Below are 21,543 nucleotides of genomic sequence, written 5' to 3' on the forward strand. Positions count from 1 at the left end.
CTAAGCAAAGTGTGTGACTTATCAATTTGAACGTGTGCTTGACTTTGTGCGTATATTTACGCACAGCTCGGAGCATGCGTACCTGGCGCCCGGCGGTAGAATATGAATATTGCAACGCGGAAATAAGCTTCCGTGCATTAGTTTCAACACTGGCGTGCTCTGTATGACCCGTAATTCATTATAGTTCATTGTAAAATAGTGACATTAGTGTAATTATTGTCAAACCCTATAAATATAGCATTTGGAATAAGTCTTTCTTTCCGAATGAATGCAGCATGGTTTATATATAGGGTTATTGGAATACTATGGGGTGCACTGACTGCGCTCCGCGCCGCAGGGAACTGTTTTCAGAGATAGCAGATAGGAATGAATGAATGAATGAATGAATGAGGGGCAGTCTAATAAAATAATAAATAATAATAAACAAAACGCACAAATGCCATCCCTGTGCACATTCAAGTCCTCTCCACCCTCGGGTCTTTGGCCACCGGAACGGTCCATCGTGATATTGGAGATGGATCGAGCAATAGATTGACTGTACCACCCATGTAGCTGTCAAAGCTCCATCACAAATGCAGTTATGTGAATATGTAGCAGGGTGGATTATCCCTGCTTGGTGGGAACGGTTGTTGACAGTCACAAGGTAGCAGGACGCAGCAGAGCTCTGTCTGACTGCACCCTCGTCTTTGGGCCTGGAGCGTCAAACTGGGGCCCGGCAGTGGGAGTGAATGGGGCCCGGGATTTACCAACCTGGTTTGGTACTCTGGTCTTCCTCGCCTCTTCCGGGGCGGTCAACAGTACTCCCCAACTCGCTCTCACTTCCCCCAATACCTCCGTTAACCCTCCCACACCTAGTACCTGATATATGAATAAATAGATTTGTTCCTCCCGCAAGCAGTACCCTCCCTCAGTGACACTAGAGACCTTAATAACTGAAAGGGGAAGGTGGGTAAGAAAGGGTTAAATGGGTTAATGTTACCTGCACCAAAAGGGTTAGTGTTAAGGCTCAGGAATTGACACGCACACAAGACTCCCATCTACATCCTTTACTGTTATTTAAGGACTGGTCAGTTACAAATATTCAATAGCAATGGGTCAAGTGAAATGTAGTCCTCCTATTATTCGAGTTGTAACTCAATACCTTGCAGACAACTGATATTGTACACCCAAATAATATAGACTCAGATATTGCAGACCCAAAGATAATAGACCCAGATATTGCAGACTCCAATGTAACTGACTCATTACCCACGTCTGGGCTAGTACCAATAATAATACCTCTCTAAGGCTTTACATATATGGCAGCGTTACGTTACCGCCAAGAAGAGAAGGGTTAACTAGATGGGAAATTATTATGAATGAACATACACGTTATCACACTCAAATGAAATGAAAAGGTGGGCCCACTTTACCAAACAAAAGTCCTAACTAATGCCGGCATGAAATGTTTATGGGGTACCCCTATGCACTGTGGTTAGCAACCATTATCTTCGCCCGTAGGCCGCGACACACTGTGTAATGTACGATAGGATCTTGGTCACCGAAGTGCCAGTGTACTTAGCCAAGATGGCGGCCTCGCCCTCACCACCACTCGTCCGGGTGATAAGATGGCGTCGAACGCTCTCGTCCCAGGAGCTAGCAAGCTGTGGTAGGCAGGGGGGCAGTAGCGGGCTGGAGGCGCGTGCTGGGTGATGGCGACCTCTGCTGGAGAGGCGGCGTCCTCTGCTCCGACGAGACGAACTCCCGTGCTAGGCTGCTGACTGCCGGTGCTGACAAGCTGCTGGTCGACGAGCTGTGTTGGCGCGCGTGATAATCTGATGGCTACCTTAACTGAAGCTACTCTGTGGGTCTGAGAAGGCCCTCCTGCTAATCGAACATGCAGCAACGCACGGTGCCTCTAACCACCAGCTCTCTTCAGGCAACGCTTGCCGGGGGCACCTCGCTGGAAGGGATAACGTTAGCATTAGCCACTTCGATATACCGCTTACTTCTAGGATAACTCGCTGTATCACTAGGGTTGTTCCGTTTGGATATTCAACACGCTACTAACGCTTATATTTCTATCATAACCCGAAATATACTTGAGTCCAATTACATTCACCCGTGTGCTTCACGACGGGGCTCCTCAACGACACGTCCTCCCAGGTTCACGTTCAACGCCGAAGAGGCTGGTTCTCTCCACTTCCGTTCAGGTGACTTGCTTATCCTTGACGCCTCCCTCCTGCGCTCCGCCTGCCACCGCCGTCCCCTGCTGGCACCGCCAACTAGCCCCACAGGAAGAACTGGGTGAATTGAATATGATTCAGTTAGTGTTTATAATCCATATTCCAGCCGGTGAGAGAAGGAGAAACTCGCGTCATTGTTCAGGAGAATATCAAGGGAAACTGGTTAACATGTCTTTGTGCACAAAGGGGAGATAAAAGGCCAAGTCAGCACTTCTGAATAATAGTCGAATATTCAGGGTGCTACAAATAGAAAGGGATTCCACTCAGTCAATGTTGCGATGCGCATTTGCCTGATATGCCGGGAAGAAGGCAATGCTGCATGTTTTCAATTCATTAAATAAAACGGATACTTTTTGCAAGGGTTTACTGACTGTCATACAAATAAATAATCAACCATCTACATACTGTAACTTTTCAGTGCACGTTTTTATTTACATTGTGACAACAGCCTTGTGAGCACCCGCACACAGACATGATGGAATTCAAGTTCAAGTTTGTATTGATCACATATAGGCAGGCTACACATGGCGTAGGCTACATGGCAGTGAGATTCATTGTTCTTGTATATGCTCTCGTATTATTGTTTATATAGGCTACCTAATACCGACATCAAAATAGATTGTATGCCTCTACAAATCATATGCAGGTAGAACATTTACGGAAAATCCATCGCGATTTGGAATCAAATTGACGGGGGAACTTTAATCCCTAGGTGTTAATCGAACGAAACGAAGAAAAAGCAGTCATATTCCAGCATGGTTATTAATGACACCAATGGCAAACAGTGGTTAACAGTCTTTATTAGTGTTTGCACTGCCCAGGCAGCAATGGTCTTTAGGAAGTTAATAGATATCATATCCGACATCACCGTACGTGTACATGTCTGTCAGCCTGTCGCATATTTCTCCCATAACACGCTTCGCTCGGCTTAGTCCACTTTTCCACATTTCATGGGGGTGTTTCATTACCGTATATGGTTAATTACGGGCGGTTCTATATGCAAATACTTAAAATCGTGCACAAGCGCAGAGCGTAGAACAAATGGTATTTATCGACACGGAGTGTGCGTAGAACCTGTGTACGCCCGTGTGATAAATCCCGATTTTTCTGTACGTACACACATTCTAAATTTTGTGCTTAACACTTTAATCGCCGGAAACGCCGTAACTCGTCATTGCCTGCCATGCTCATTCTGCCGAAGACGCCGTAACACGTCTTTGATATCAATATTTAAAATATCTGTGATCGAAATCATATTTATCCTCCGGGGATCTGAGATATACTGCTGATCTCCACTCAACTCTCTAACGGTTCAAGAGCGCCATCTGGTGGCCGATCGGCAGATCGGCCAACAGGAAGTGACGCGCCAAACAGGAAGTGCTCATCCATATTTCATCCGGGCACTCGCGATCGTTAGCCGGACTCCATCTCGACACACTGGATAATCAATCGCTCGCCCTAACTCAATAAACAACGTTATTTGGACGTATATAGTATTATACAACCTGGAAATGGTTCATCTAGATCAACATCCCATAATCGAAAACTGTCTACTCCAAGCTGATCGCCCAACGGCGCGAGGAAGATACGGTAAGATCCAGCGTTATTTTCTAACGTGTTCCATATAAACTGCTCTGATGATCATATGACCCACACTAGGTGAATGATATAACGTTGCCCACGGAATTATAAACGACCCCCCGCCCATCCGGTCGACATCAGATGATACGTAGTAACTTCTAGAAGTACCTCCAGTTGAAATTTTTTATCTGGCACCGATCGCTACCAAACTGTATTTGATCATCAATATAATGCATTTGGGGATATAAATCAAGTTCTGGAGAAAGCTGCAGAAAACGATAAAAACATACTTATACTTTAGACCATATTTTAGTATGAATATGTGTATGAAAAAGTATAACGTTGCTACACCCTGAACAATGGATATAGGACATTGAATGGGCCATAATAATGTCAATTTAGCAATATAATTTAAAAAGTTATAGCCCTGCAAAGAAGGGGAACTTCTCCATAGACAAATAGAGCTGGCTAGGGATGGTAAATTATGAATTGAACCATGGCGATCAAAGTGTTAAGAACGAAAATAGAACACTTTCTAAGCACTGGGTCTCATTCTCGAACGAAGTTACGACAAAATATTTCGTCTTAGCCAGATTTTGGCCTATTTAAGACATATTAGCAGGCATGCGTTCTTCATGGGACGGGGTTGCAACCCCAGATAAGTACTCGCTATTTGCATATCAATAGCTGTACAGCCCTCACCCAACCCACCCAACCCCACCCCACCCAACCAACCTCCTCCAATGTACAGTTTCTATGCCAAATGTATATACACTCCTTTTCTGGACACTTTTGTATCACAAACAGTACTGTATTTGCAAATCTGATATGTCATAAATGTATAGATGTAGCAGTACTGTCTATCTGTATGTCATGTATGTCATATATGTTATGATGAATTGAAAATGGGGGACCCTGATGTAAACAAGACGAAAGTCTTTCTCTGGTCTGCATCCCCTTAACAATTGTATGTATTGAGCTGTACTGTACTGTACCCATTCTGCAATCTGTTAATAAACTTTTCAATCAATCAATCAATGTTAAATACGTTCTCAGATACATTCACACCTAACTTGTTGTGAATGACGTGTCACATTCCATTCGTAGAGGCAATTAGGCACTGTCTTTAGTCTGTGCTCAAGCGAGGGGACATTAAATGCGCATTCGCAGGAGCGCGCGCGCACGTGGCGCAATTAGGTGCGTGCAACCCCAGATGATTTCAATAACGCACCACTGCATATTAGGGCTGGGAGTGGGAGTCCTCAAATTTCCCTGAGATCTTATTTGAGAGCAGATCTAAGAGTGCTGAGGAGCACACTTAAATATGCTCTCAGCCCACGATCAAATCTCATGATTTATTGACTAATTTAAAATGTTATTATAACTTGACAGACTGTGTTCTCATAGTGATTCCTTCACGTCAACGCTACAGGCCTCCTTGGAATTAATTACTTAATCATAATTAAAATAAATGACAATATTTGTATGATAAGAAATTATGAATTTGATGTCGGAAAAATAAATAATATGGATTCATCTGATCACAGGGCAGCTGGATTAACCATATCTGAACCAGCTATTTTGGACAAATAATTACTCAGATATTCAAACACAATTATGCAATTATTGTGAAATGATTGAAAATAATAATAATTTAATGCCTTCTGTGGAATTTGTATTTCTTACTTGTTACACATCTGTTTTAATGATTAATTATATACATTTGAAAGAATGCAGGTCAACATGCAATGTATCCCATTGATTGGTATACAATGGGACAGACCTTTGTTTGATTGATTGATTGAAAACTTTATTAACAGATTGCAGAATGGGTACAGTACAGTACAGCTCAATTACATAAGGGGATGCAGACCAGAGAAAGAATTTCGTCTTGTTTACATCAGGGTCCCCCATTTTCAATTCATCATAACATATATGACACACATGATAGACAGTACTGCTACATCTATACATTTATGACATACCAGATTTGCAAATACAGTACTGTTTGTGATACAAAAAGAGTCCAGAAAAGAGAGTACATTTGACGTAGAAACTGTTGGAGGAGGTTGGGTAGGGGTGGGTGGGGGATAGACTTACACTGTACAAGCAAAACTGTACATTGGAATATTGACAAAACCATACTTGGTCATTTACTGTACATTGGAGGGGGTTGATATAGCTATAAACCTGCATTCCTTTGAATATATCATTAATCAATTAAACTTATATTGAAATACACTATATAGCCTATACACCAACACTGAAATGACAGTGGATAAAAAAATAAGAACTAAAGCTAATCGGTGGAAATAGACTGCATTAATATTCCATAACAAGTCTTGTGTGCGCCTACGAATGAACAGTAGCCTATAGGCTTAATTGTGGAATAATAAGCCATACTGTGTTCATTCATTACGCCCGCCGTAGGCTATATATATTATATGTCATTCATTCATTCATATACAGTACTGCACGCGCGCGTGTGTGTGTGTGTCTGTGTGTGCGCGCGCGCTGCGGCAGGTGTGTACCACGAGCTGTATATGATGCCAATACATTAATCTAATCTAGTTTTGATGGGCGCAAGCGTGATTACGAAACCTAGCCGCATTTCTCGGAGACGCTCTCTGATTGGCACTGACTGACGCTAGGTTTCGTAATCACGCGGCTCGCAAAGCACTTCCGCCATTCCATTTCACACAGCTGCGTCACCAGTTGCCTTATAAGGAGCTATGGAGGCGGTGTTTTGTATGCAAATGAGCTGAACGGGAACGCGCTTTGGAGTTTACGACAGAATGCCATTCTCCAAGCAGATATCAGATCATATAATTTCTGCGACCGTTTCAGCCACTTAAGACATATCTCCAGCACGTTCAGGACTCAGAGTGTACTTGTCATAGATTATGTCTCAGTGGTTCCAAGATAAGTCTTCCAGAATATATCTTTGAAAATTTTTCGGGAATGAGACCCACTGTTGATAAATGAGGGCCCTGGAGCTTAGCAAGGTTTCTCCTCTCCGCCCCCCTCGCTAGAGTCCAGCTCCACCCCAACCACGCTACTGGCCTTCCTGACCATCTTATCCAGCCTGTTTGTGTCCCCTGCTCTCAGTCCGCTGCCCCAGCAGGTCTGTTATATATATCCGTTCAGTCTGTTTTTGAATAAGTGAATGTTCTTAAGATAGAGAGAAATTAGATTTTTCAATTGCCTCTCTGCTGTTTAGTTCAGCACCGTGGGCAGTGCCAAGCAAGCCACAGCGCCGTTGTCCCAGCTGAAACGTATAAAAGGGAACCTGTGTTGAAAAACCATTGTGCCCCCCCGAGAACATTTTATGCCCCCCCACTCATTTGTTTCTGCAGCCTGGTCTGGGTTGTGCCAATAACAAACGACAAGCTTTTGGACTTGTCAGTGCCAGACACAGGGTATGGGGTAGACCTCGCATACAGTCACGTCATCCCCCAATAACCAATAACCAATAGCTAATAACAGCTTGCATATATAGACAGTAGCCTACCTGGCCCGAGCTGTTTATTGCAGCGCAACTTGAGCGACCGGAAATAAACAGCTTGCGCCAGGTATATATAATTCGCTTGTGCTGGTTAGACTATAGGCTATGTTACATAACGTTATGTATGTAGTACTTGCGGTGCGTGCATTAGTGCATGTTTTGGGGATTAGTGAGAGGACAACAACAGTAATTATTAACACTTTGATCGCCATGGTTCAAATTCATAATTTACCATCCCTAGCCAGCTCTATTTGTCTATGGAGAAGTTCCCCTTCTTTGCAGGGCTATAACCTTTTAAATTATATTGCTAAATTGCCATTATATGGCCCATTCAATGTCCTATATCCATTGTTCAGGGTGTAGCAACGATATACTTTTTCATTCACATATTCATACTAAAATATGGTCTAAAGTATAAGTATGTTTTTATCGTTTTCTGCAGCTTTCTCCAGAACTTGATTTATAGCTCCAAATGTATTATATTGATGATCAAATACAGTTTGGTAGCGATCGTTGCCAGATGAAAAATTTCATCTGGAGGTACTTCTAGAAGTTACTACGTATCATCTGATGTTGACCGCATGGGCGAGGGGGCGTTTATAATTCCGTGGGCAACGTTATACCATTCATCTAGTGTGGGTCATATGATAATCAGATCAGTTAGTATAGAATACGTTAGAAAATAACGCTGGATCTTACCATATCTTCCTCGCGCCGTTGGACGATCAGCGTGGAGTAGACAGATTTCGATTATGGGATGTTGATCCTGATGAACCATTTCCAGGTTCTATAATACTATATACATCCAAATAACGTTGTTTATTGAGTTAGGGCGAGCGATTGATTATCCAGTGTGTTGAGATGGAGTCCGGCTACCGATCGCGAGTGCCCGGACGGATTATGGATGAGCACTTCCTGTTTGGCGCGCCCCTCCCTCTTGGCCGATCTGCCGATCGGCCACCTTATGGCGCTCTCGAACCGTTAGACAGTTGAGTGGAGCTCACCAGTACATCTCCGGAGGAGAAATATGATTTCGATCACAGATTTTTGAATTATTGATATCAAAGACGAGTTACGGCGTCTTCGGCAGAATGAGCATGGCGAGGAATGACGTCTAAACACGTCATCGGCGATTAAAGTGTTAATAATAAGTTTTTTTTTTTTTTTTTTTTTTGCTTGACACTTGCAGGACAATATTTTTCTCTTGCGGCATGCGGGACAGAGGGCTGAAATGCGGGACTGTCCCGCACAAATCGGGACGTTTGGTCACCCTAATCATTAGCCTTATGTATCATAACATAAGCTTTCTGCATCATAACGATAGCTTTCTGCATCATAACGTTAGCTTTCTGCATCATAACGTTAGCTTTCTGTATCATGACGTTAGCCTTATGTATCATAACATAAGCTTTCTGCATCATAACGTTAGCTTTCTGCATCATAACGTTAGCTTTCTGCATCATAACGTTAGCCTTATGTATCATAACATAAGCTTTCTGCATCATAACGTTAGCTTTCTGCATCATAACGTTAGCTTTCTGTATCATAACGTTAGCTTTCTGTATCATAACGTTAGCTTATACTCTGGACTGGATTGATAGCAGGGCTAGTAAATAAGTCCTGGACTTTTCTTTTTATCCCTGACAAGGCAAATACAAATGTTGATCTGTCAAAGTTGTTATGTTTGTTGTCAATAAAATCCACTTTGAGCTGCATTTTATGTATGAAAGATGCTCCATAAATGAACTATTATTATTATCTGTCTATGCTTAGCTAATACTCAGCTTTTTGTGTTTTTTTCACAGAATGAGGTGTGCTGGAGATGTTACTGCCCTCACAGAGACGACACAGGTCAACCCAAGACAGGACATGAGTGACAATGAAAGAGGTCTGATTTATGTTTTTGGACTAAAGTGAGCATCATGGAATGTGTGCAGCTTTACAATCATGTCATTGATGAACTGAATATATGAACTGAATAATATCCCTCTCTCCTCATTCACCTCTCCCCCTCATCCCTCTCTCCTCATTCACCTCTCCCCCTCATCCCTCTCCCCTTATCCATCACCCCTCTCTCCTTATCCATCACCCCTCTCTCCTCCCCTCTTACTCCAGATGAGGAGTGCCGGCCTGTGGAGCAGGCTCCCCCAATGGAAGGTGGACAAGAGGAGCGAGATGAACGATTGAGAAATCAACAAGCACAAATCGAATCACTGACGAGTAAAAATACTGTTCTGAGACATAATCAAATACCAAATAGATTAACACCAGAGGTCTTGCAGCACAGCCGTGTACCAGCCTATTTCAAATATGCCACTGGATTCACTTATGATCAATTCAATAATCTATGTACTGTGTTTAGTATACCTAGCAGTGAAACAGCACAGCAAACTACTGTAGCTGGTACTGTAGCTGGTACTGTAGCTACTACTGTAGATGGTACTGTAGCTACTACTTAAGTAAAAGTAGAGAACTATTTGATATCGAATGTACTGTATTAAGTTTCAAAAGTAAAAGTACAGTACATATTCTATAGGGTGTTCTTGTATTTCAGTGCATTCAACCCTCGATATATTGACCTGAAGGTTGTTAAAGTGGTCCAGTTATGCTGCTCTGTGTCCCTCAGATTGCTGGTTTAAAATGTTAAAGTACTTAATCTTCATCAATTTATGCCATGTCTTGTATGCTAAATCTTTTTTGGGGGGAGGCTCAGATAAATGTAGTTGAGTAAAATGTACAATATTTACTTTGAAATGTAGTGGAGTGAAAGTACAAAGTTCCCTATAATGAAAATAAAAATAAAAATAATGCAGTCATGTTATTTTATTTTACTGGGTAGATGACGGAAAAAACAGTTGCTGATGATACATGATATTGTTCGCTATTCCAGCACTGTTTGTATTTTATATCGTACATCCATTTGTGTAACTGTAAATCCATGTATATTTATTGTAAAATAGTGGCTATGTATGTACACTTTAGTTGTGGGTTTTCTTTTCTAATCAGAGTGATCTATCTTGAGAATGTGTTGTCATGCATTTATTTATATGTATATTAAATATAAGAAAAGCTATGTCCTGTACCCATATAGCCTACTGTGATTTACAGGTATTTTGGTAAATGGTAAATGGCTGTATTTATATAGCGCTTTTATCCAAAGCGCTTTACAATTTGTTTCTCACAGCTTACCCATTCACTCACACATTCACACACCGACGGTGGAGGCAACCATGCAAGGTGCCATCAGGAGCAATGGGGTTAAGTGTCTTGCTCAAGGACACTTCGACACGCTGCCCGGGAGGAGCGAGAATCAAACCGGGAACCTCCGGATTACCAGACGACTGCTCTACCTCCCAAGCTACTGTCGCCCCCTATTACTAGGTCTATTTTATTATTATGTATTTCTACTTTGGTCTCTATCACTATACATTTATAGTTAGTGTAATCAATCATTTGACCTGATGTACACTAGAATGTGCAGCATACCATTCTCTGACGTCTCACCCCTTTATGGAGGAGGATTGTTGGCATATTTACCTGGGTCACAAAAGAACCAACATAGCATGTTTACAAAAGAGGTGGATTATTCTGGTTTCAGAATGACAGCTCTCACTTTTTTTCTCATTTCCCTCCCCCATCTAGTGACACAACTGTCGGGTCTAGCTCGTATACTGCGTTGGACCACTAGCCTAAACTAAATGTATCAGCAATAGTAGTAATCATGGATTATCGTCATAGTTCTTGTAATCTTCAATCAAGTCAACTGTAAGTAATGCTTGAGACGTTATCTATAGCTAATGCTTGCATCACCATGGAGGTCTAAGGTAAATGTGTATCTCATGAACGTACTTTTCCACTGCATATTGTAACCCTCTCTGTCTGCTTCTAGATGACATTTGTGTTATCTTTAAAAAACAGGTCTATTACCTGCTGTGGTAAATCTCCCGCGGCCTAGCCCCTTTCGTGACTGTGAAGCAAGGCTTGCATTACAGTCAGGAAAGGGGCTGCCTGCGGCCATCGTCAACAGTCATTCACGGTCAAGTTTGTTTGTCTTACTTTTCAAAGGGGGCGTGGCTGAGCGATAGGTCTATTGGCAGTGTTAGCGGGTGGGAAGCCGGTGGGGTGTGTATCCTGGTCGTTGTAAACAGCGACTCCTACAGGTCGGTCGGGGCGCCTGCTCAGCGAGGAAGGGACACAAAAAACACACGTTGTCACATATAGACACAATGACAAAAAGCAGTGAAGCCGATCTAATTGTGATTGAAAGATAAAGCATTTGTCCACTTGGCAGGCCGGGTGGGTTTCATCTCTTCACAGAGATTATCCAAGGTCCAGTAGTAAATTGGATTGTGTGATACCGTGGGTGTGAGACCATCTAAGGCTGTTAACACTTTGACCGCCACGCCTGGTTTTCCGTTTTACCGGCTGAATGCCACCATCGGCGCCAATGTTAACGTTAATATCGCCTAATCTATGTTTTAAATTATGGCTATGTGTCTAATCTGCCCATCGCATTATCAAAGACTATTTTCCAGTCAGTGCTGTCAAGGCAGATTGTTTTTTTATCGCGTCGTTTCCGTTTCAGAGCAGTTAGAAAAGCCCCCGTTTTGATATAAAAAACAGCCCATTCTGGAGCATTCTATGAAAATCGTCTTTTAGTGGAATATTCCACAACGTTGATATTCGTCGGCCTTTTTATGAATCGTTTTCAAATAAACGCTAGATGATCAATATTATACGTGCACGCAAGCACATTACGGCCGCGCACGGATAATAGCTCCGTTGATTTCCTCACGGAGTTTTACAGTGAAACCGAAAGAAGACATTTCACAAAACAGCTTATAACTTCATCAAACTTACTCTGATTATCCTAACACTGATAACATAGAGTCCTTACCTGACATCAGATGGTATCCAACTGGTATATTCCAATTCCTGATCACCATTCGAAAAAATCGATACGTGTATGGATCCAACGCGATACTGTAGAACTCCATGATCAGCGGGGATCTGAGGTTCCAGAATGAACTGTGGTAACCCCGGCTGGATCAGTGAACTGGAAAATGTGGAGTACCGGATTTTTTTCCCCATTCATTTTCATTGAGTCCATTCCAAAATCACTTATGTCATCTGGGAGACGACAGGGGGCGCTTTTTTCCACAGTGATCGCCGGCGCCCCTCGGCTATACTCGGGTAGGCTCGGGTGATGCAATAATATTTCAGATCGCTAGAAAAAAAAAAAAAAATCAGAGAAATCTCGTGAGTGGCACGGAAATACCGTAAATGCCTCTTCCTTTACGACAGCCATGCGATCACTCTCTCTCCCAGGGGAGGGAGACTGGATGAGGTCATCGCTCCAGAACCCCACCAGCGGCACCACAATCCCCCCCGCTCGTCTCTACCTCCAGTGGGCCACTTCTTCTCCTCCGCTCTGTCTCTCTCGACTCCTACAGGTCGGTCGGGGCGCCCGGTCAGCGAGGAAGGGAACTGGGGGAAGTAGTGTGATCCTCCCACACGTTACGCTCACCCAGTGAGAGTCCTCGCTGTCAGGTGAAAAGAAGCGGCTGGCTGACTCCACATGTATCGCAGGAGACATGTGATAGTATCTATCAACCGTCCCTAGACCGGCAAGTGGGGGGGAAATGCGCGCAGCGACCAGGAAGGGAATTGGCATAACGACTAAATTGGGATGGGAGAAAAATACAGAAAAAAGGGGGGAGAAAAAGTAGATAAAAAAAGAAAAATGAAAGGCCAAGGGAAGGAGGACAGAGAGAGAGAGCTCTTACCGGTTCCTGCTGGTCGGTTTGGTAACAAATTATTATTCTGCTGGTCCGTGATTGTATACTATATCAATAGTAGAGTACTCTGCCGTTGTTGTGTATATATCCTACTTGATGCATTACCCGGTACAAGAGAAGAGTCGGCATTCGACGGCTGTGCACTGAAAGGAATTGGCAGACGGATACAGAGCTCAGATAAAACATAAATGCGTTTAATTGCATAAACACAACGCATAACTAGTCTAAAGGTTTGGATTTCAACCAGCACTGTAGCCATGAGAGTCGGCTGAGAGTTTTCATATTTAATGAATGATCAAAGCAGCGTTGAATATTCTAGCTAATTATAAAGTTCTTTGTCTGCTGGAGCCAGGCGCTCTCCTCGATGGGTCTGTTGTTGTTTGGTTCGTTGCTATGGTGATCCGTGTCTGTGTCTCTCCGTGGCTGTGTTCCGTATGAACTCTCTGTCTGCGTGTCTGTCTGTTCTGAGTGAGCCGGAGTGAGTCTTTGCCAGCGTTTTCCTTTTATCAATGAGCAGAGAATCTCGGCGTGATGTCACCAAGTGTTCTCCTCCAATCACGGGCTTTCTAAGTTTTGAATTTGAAAGTGGGTTGTCTTTAGGAGGCCAACTGCTCCTTTGCATTGTTCCAAATCAGAGAAATAGATTAGTCTAAAATAAGCTTAATACTTTTGGTATTAAGCCCCAAGATATACATAGTTGAATTCTGATTGATTTCCTAAACACAGACATATCGTTCTTGACTTAAAAGCTTTATGTTTTAGATGAGAATCACAGTCTCCTATCATCAAGCCCACTTCTACAGGTTCTAATCATATTCTTTTAGCTTAAATCTATATCAATTTTAAACAGCTATTATTCAGTACTTTGGGTATTTTTTCTAGGTTGGTTCAAAAAAGGCTTGATTGTAAAATTCGGCGATTCTTTATCATAAACACAGCATTTTTCATATTATTACGTTCAGCATCATTAGTACAACATAACAGAAATATTTGCAGTTTAATTGGAGCTACATTTAGGATATAAACATACCTTTTAAAGTGTATGGTTTTTCTGTAATCCTGAAACTAGACCCTCCTAGTTACAGATGCCTCTATCTGTCCCCCAGGGGAAGTTTTAGCCGATCACAGAGACATGTGATCTAATCAGGTCCATTGTTTCAGCTGCTTGACCAACACCCTATATGTAAATTGACCTAGGAGTGACCACATTCTCAAACCATCTGTAAACACCCACACATACTCTGCTGCACATAGGCTGCAGAGACAAACAACAAGAGGTTAGTTGCTTGACCTGATTTCTTATTATCCCCCCATGGACAGTGTGAGCTAGGTAAGGAATGGAAAGATTGGATTAGCCCTCTGTGTGTGTGTGTGTGTGTGTGTGTGTGTGTGTGTGTGTGTGTGTGTGTGTGTGTGTGTGTGTGTGTGTGTGTGTTGTGTGTGTGTGTGTGTGCGTGTGCGCGCGTGTGTGTTCCCTGAAAAGTTATCAAGTGAGAACACTGACACTTAAAAATCAATCCATTCTCTCCTATAGCAGGTTTTCCGACCAAACAGTAATAATCTACAGGTCGCGATCCCCTCATAAACGTTGTGCAAGACGCTAACTGTCTCCTGACGCAGTGCATGGTGCAGCATCGCACACACACACACACACACATGGACGGTACTACAGACGCAGCAATGATCGCCTACAACAGCTGGGCTTGATCTGTCCGTCCATTGTTTTACGCGGCCGCAGACAGTCTGGACTTTATACCCCAAGAGCTGCAATTAAGATGCACGCCCATGTAATAAAGCCTGAATTAACTCAAAGATAGAAGTGAAAGTAAATATCGAACAACTACTGTACGGCAACTATAGGCAAGGCAAGTGTATCCTAAGAAAAACATGAAACGAAATAAATGAATATGATCCTCTTTTTAAACGTTACACTACACAAATAGTATATTTTACTATGTACAGTAAAGACAAGTTTGGAACAAATTGAATAAAATAAAATAAATAAACAGACTGAAACCAATGTTTTCTTTTAGCACTCAGTGCTAGTAGTAAGTTATTTAAAGAGTTTATAAAACACAAACCCTGTACTTATAGGTCCTAGAGAGCGCGTTGCGCTCTACGATGGTAACAGTACCGACCTTTTCAGTCCCTCACTTTCGATACGAGCGCTTTATTCCACGTTTCTTCATGTTGACGGCAAGAAAGAAAACACAGGAAAGTACGATCACCTTGTATTTGAAATGCGCCTTTGTTCCTGAAAAGAACGACAGTAGAGATAGAAAACAACAGCCTGCCTGCCTGCCGCTGTCCGCGTCTCACTGAAATAGAACGGAGTTCCGCTACGAAACGACAGATGATGGCAAACGTGCAAAGTGAGCAACTAGATTAGAGGCTGCGAGAGAGAAACCCAACCAGAGCCCCTACCACGCGATTAAAGGGGAGGTGCTTCACTCCCAGGGGAATATAGCACACACTTTTACAGTCAGCCGACTGTTGTTCATTCACGGGACTATATCAACAGAGCATCAGAACGAAAAGTGTACATACTAAAAGAAGATGAATCGATATATCAGTGCAAAATAAATACCAAGTCAGGTTGAAACTGGGTTTATCTCAGTTGCATTCCAGGCATATTCTTTCTGGTTCATCATCATTCATATCTGATCACGTGGTTGAATTAGGTTATCACTATGGAATTTATTTTCTTTTTCTTTTCTTTCTTTTCTTTCTTTTCTTTCTTTTCTTTCTTTTCTTTCTTTTCTTTCTTTTCTTTCTTTTCTTTCTTTTCTTCTTTATTATTTTTCTTCTTTATTATTATTATTATTATTATTATTATTATTATTATTATTATTATTATTATTATTATTATTATTATTATTATTATTATTATTATTATTATTATTATTATTATTATTATTATTTATTTTTTTCTTGTTTAAACTGTGGATTGTTTGTTTCTTTGTATATGGTATAACTTATTATTTTGTGCCGACCATCAAGTAATACTTGTTTAGTTTAGGAATAAGGGGCAGGTAACTATAAGATTTATTCTTCTTCCTGCTCCTGTTGCCCATGGTATGGTATTTATGATTTTGTATGAAAAACTCTATGATTGTATTGTTTCCATGTGGCAAATAAAACTCTGAATCTGAATCTGAATGAGCTGTATTCAACATATATAAATTATATTTTTTTACATTTGAAATTATTCTGCAGTTCAATCCACGACCACATACTGAGTTCCTGCAGGATTACAGGGATGATTAAACATAAAACAATTTTAAAATAAAAACCTAAGAATAAAATTCCCGACATTGACCCTCAGGAATGAGGAACTAAAAGTAAAGAGTATGTATGTAGACACAAAAAACACACGTTGTCACATATAGACACAATGACAAAAAGCAGTGAAGCCGATCTAATTGTGATTGAAAGCAGTGGCGGCCGGTGGGTTTTCGCCACTAGGGGCGCTATACCAAATATTTTGTACAGTACAGTACAGTACCACGCAACACTCGTGATTCGACTCACGCTCACGGCAATGAATCGGCTCTTATGAACGAGTCGCTCAGCTGTTACTACAGCAACACACAACCAGTCAAATAAAGTATAGTCTAGACTCTAATTCACAACTTGAAACACAATATATAAATAGAAAAGTTAGAAACAAAACTCGCCCGTCTACAAACACAGGCAGATCTCTCCCTCTCTCCTTCTCTCTCTCACACACAGCGCGACGTGGAATCGATTCGTTACACAATCAGACCTATTATATACCAAGAATAACTTCAGTATGAGTACAGGGCTGTACACATATTTTGCATATTGTTAAACGAGCCAAGGCTAGCTATTAAACTATCGATATGAATCGAAAATCTGGGACCCTGATGTAAACAAGACAAACGTCTTTCTCTGGTCTGCATCCCCTTAACAATTGTGTGTATTGAGCCGTACTGTATTGTACCCATTCTGCAATCTGTTAATAAAGTTCTCATTCATTCATTCAAACATAGACGATCTCTCTGTCTCTCGGATCAATCAAATCAAATAATTAACACATGTATGTTGTCATTTTAAACAACTCACCATTCATTCATTATGCATCAGCAGCATCAGAGAGCATTTTAGTAGTTACATTTTCAACAAGATTGCTGCTATTTAAACACTTCATGGAAACGGGGTAACGTTAACCTTATGTCGACTCTAGTATTGTATGACCTCGACATAACGTTTAAACGTTAACGTTACTCCGTTCCATGCACTTCTAAGTGGCCAGCTAAGCTAACGGAGCTAACAGCTAGCAGTAGCTGTAACGTTATGCGGCATCAGTAGACAGCGTATCATGTATTAAACTAGAGTTAAGATCGCTAATCTACCTTGTTGTTGGCTTGTTGATAAAGTATATCCACTCCATGGCATTGTCCATCCAGCCTGTGTTGATGTCCATCCGGATCTCAGGTTGGTGTGGTCCAAGTAGTTTCAAGTCTTTTTTTTCTTGCATTGTCCGTCTTTCAAACGGTGTTGATTTGATGGATTTAACAGAATTATCCAATTCCATGGTGGTAGCTTTAGCTAACTATAAATCGAAATGAAAATACTCAGTCCTTGAATAAACCGAAGGCGTCTTTTCTTTTTCTCTATTGTGAACTGTAGTAGTGTAGTTGCTGTTGTTGACGAGTAGACTGAACTTGCTGACTTGCTGTGATAAGATACCTCCTCCTGGCGCGAGAAATGCGGCTATGGAAAAAAACTGGCATCGCGTCGGCCAATCAGAGAGCGTCTCCGCGAAATGCGGCTATGGAAATTCTTCACAGAAGTTCACTTTTGCTGCCTAGACCGCTTCAAATAGCGCTCGGATTCCAACATAATAGTCATATTTCAACGCACAACGCCGTATGCACTGATTGGCTGTGACGGAGACAGCGATCAAACTGTGACGCGCAGTCAGAGCGCTATCGCTTCTTGCCCGGGCGAGAAATACGAAAAAATAAAAAAAAACGTCACTTCCTGCCCATGAAAACGCTGTTTTTTTAATTTAGATAATAACGTTATATTGTGCATTGGAAATACAAACATACTTAAAACGAGTAAATATTATTCATTTTAAACATGTTTATATTATTTATAGGGCTATAAAACAAAAACGTTTTTTTTTTCTTCTTCTCTCATTTAACAGGTGGGTCGGCGCCCATAGCGCCACCAGTGGCGAGCCGCCACTGATTGAAAGATAAAGCATTTGTCCACTTGGCAGGCCGGGTGGGTTTCATCTCTTCACAGAGATTATCCAAGGTCCAGTAGTAAATTGGATTGTGTGATACCGTGGGTGTGAGACCATCTAAGGCTGTTAAAATACCGTAAACGCCTCTTCCTTTACGACAGCCATGCGCTCACTCTCTCTCCCAGGGGAGGGAGACTGGATGAGGTCATCGCTCCAGAATCCCACCAGCGGCACCACAATCCCCCCTGCTCGTCTCTACCTCCAGTGCAGCGGCGGCCGCCAGTAGGGGGCGCTAGGGCGCCGCCCACCCTGGTTGAGAGCAATGAGATCAGTAGGAGAAGAAGAACTTGAGTTTTTTTATTTTAGATATTTTGAAGGCTTGAAGCCCTAAAAATAAACTAAACATGTTTAAAATGAATAATAATTACTATTAAAATGCACAATAACGTTAATATAGCAAGTATAAATCATTGTTTTTTGCATGCTATTTATCCCCGTTTGTGAGTGACGTCAGTCTATTAATAACTACCTCCGAATCCGGGGCGCTCTACAAAACGCATTGACGCATTGATTGATTGGCAAGCGGCCAATCGTAATGAAGCTAGTAAATATATTTTTGCCTATCAATGGTCATAATTATCTGGGGAGGCGGGCTTTGGGTGGCTGGATGGTCGCTGTTCCAGGCGCTCTAAGCAAGCACTCTGTGCTCACGCCCCCCTCCACTGTGTTCACGTCGTCAGCAGTCATCACCAGTTAGTTCGCATAGAGAAAAAGACTTGCCTGCCTCATGGTTTCGGTTTACTTTCAACTTTGAAGGACTGACTGAGTATTTTCATTTCGATTTATAGTTAGATAATATAGTTAGAGCATGGATAATTCTGTTAAATCCATCAAATCAACACCATTTGAAAAACGGACACAGCAAGAAAAGCTCACATTGAAACAACTTGGACCACATCAACCTGAGATCATAACAACAACAACAACACTTACAGGACCTGATGACAACAACAACACTTACAGGTCGGACCTGATGACAACAACAACACTTACAGGACCTGATGGACACTTTCTCAGCTTATTCTGTGACACCTGTCCTATAGTTTCTTAATGAAGTAAGTACAAAAAAAAGGTAAGGAGTAAGTAAAGGAATGTTCAGTCAATATACATATATACAGAGTAACAGTGAGGTTTATATTATGTATAGTTTTTTATTTGTATTTCTTTAATTCGCTCTGTACACTACATATTTAAGTCTAGAGGCTCTCTAGACTAGAGCACATTGTTAACACAGTGTGTTGTCATTTACATGGAGAAATGGCGCCACCGCTTGGGAAAATGTGGTATTGCGCCCCTCCCGAATACAGTCCCACGAGCCGCCACTGCATACAGTACAGTAGTATTTACATTACTATGATCACATCACAATAGTGTACATATTGAAGATATGTTTGTTTGTAGTGTTTTTAGCTGGAGCCACTTTATCCAGAACGGCACAACCCCGGCCAGAGAGCGGACACAGACACAGAGTTTAATGTTGGTATCAAAGGATCAAAGGACGATAAGGTGTCTTCAGTACAGGTGATCTCCATACAGTTTGTAAGGCTGAATGAAACAATGAGCATCCACACGAGGATGGGAATGGTATTGGGTGAATCTAGCAAATGATTGAGTGATTGAGTGATATCTCAGAGCGGTGTCTGCAACACATAAGCAGAAAACAATACAGTAATTAGCAGAGGTAAATGTCATATGTATTATGCATTATACACTGGCTGCACCAGGCTTGCAGGTGACCTATATGCACGACCATGACTAGTCGCTACTCCGTGCCATGCTCGGTCCATGCGGCCAACCAAGCCGATGCCAATGCTAACATGCTAATGGGAATACGCTATATAGCTAGCATTAGCTCAATTAGCAGCACAAACCAAACACAACACAAAGCAGCAACCCCCAAGTCATAATCATAACATAAGTCACAGCATCTTAACAAAACACAATGCAGGCTATACACATGACATCTATCTAACATAAACCACAGGCACTACATTTGGAGGCTGTTGGTAACTTACTTCATTAAACATCACAGTTTACATTAATATGAACACATCACATAGTTTACATTAACACATTCAGTGCCAGCCATGCGGGGGCGCTAAAGGGCTCCGTATGCCAGCGTCCACTTCAATGATAGAGCTCTCATATTTGCAAACGCATAAACTATGTCTTAAATTATGTGTCTAATCTGGCCGTCGCTTATCAATGACTTGTTTGCAGTCAACATTGTCGAAACGGATTGTTTTTTAATCGGTTCATTTCCGTTTTATACCATTTTGAAAAAGTTTCAGGAAAATATAAAGATTCTGTGATAAACGCCCTTTACTGGAATATTATGGAATACACAAAAAACTTTGTCATTTTTCGGCCTATTTATGAATCGTTTTCAAATAAACGCTAGATTATCGATAGTATATGTGTACTTATGCACGCTATATAAGCGGGCTGAAAATTCGAATCTCTTATTTCCTGATCGCACACACACACACATGCACACACACACACACACACACGCACACACACACACACACGTGGCACACACACGTGGCACACACACACACACACACACACACACACACACACACACACACACACACACACACACACACACACACGTGGCACACACACACACACACACACACACACACACACACACACACACACACACACACACACACACACACACACACACACACACGTGGCACACGCTGATATATAGGTGAAAAAAGTTCTGATTATCCTAAGACTGGTAAAATAGATTCCTTACCTCAGATCAGATGTTCTCCAAAAAGATTATTCCAATACCTGATCGCCATTCCAAATATCGATCGCGTTTATTGATCCAACGCTGGATACTGGAAATATGTATTCCACGCTGTTTTGGGGCTCGGAAATTAATCTGAGCCTCTCCGGTGGCTTGCCCGAGAAGTAAAATGAGGAAGCTGGATCCCCCCCCCCCCCCCCCCCCCCCCCCATGTGTTTCGTTCCAATCCATTCCAAAGGGGGGCGGTACCACAGGGAGATGATAGGGGGCGGTATTTTCCCAATGGAGCTCAGAGTTTGCAGCACTAACGTGAGACTATATGAATTCAAATCGCTAATAAAAATAAAAGCGAGATTTATGGCCGCTGGCACTCAACGGTCGGCATGAACTAA

This window comes from Notolepis coatsorum, assembly GCF_963971535.1.
Source record: "Notolepis coatsorum genome assembly, chromosome: 17".
Lineage (NCBI taxonomy): Eukaryota > Metazoa > Chordata > Actinopteri > Aulopiformes > Paralepididae > Notolepis > Notolepis coatsorum.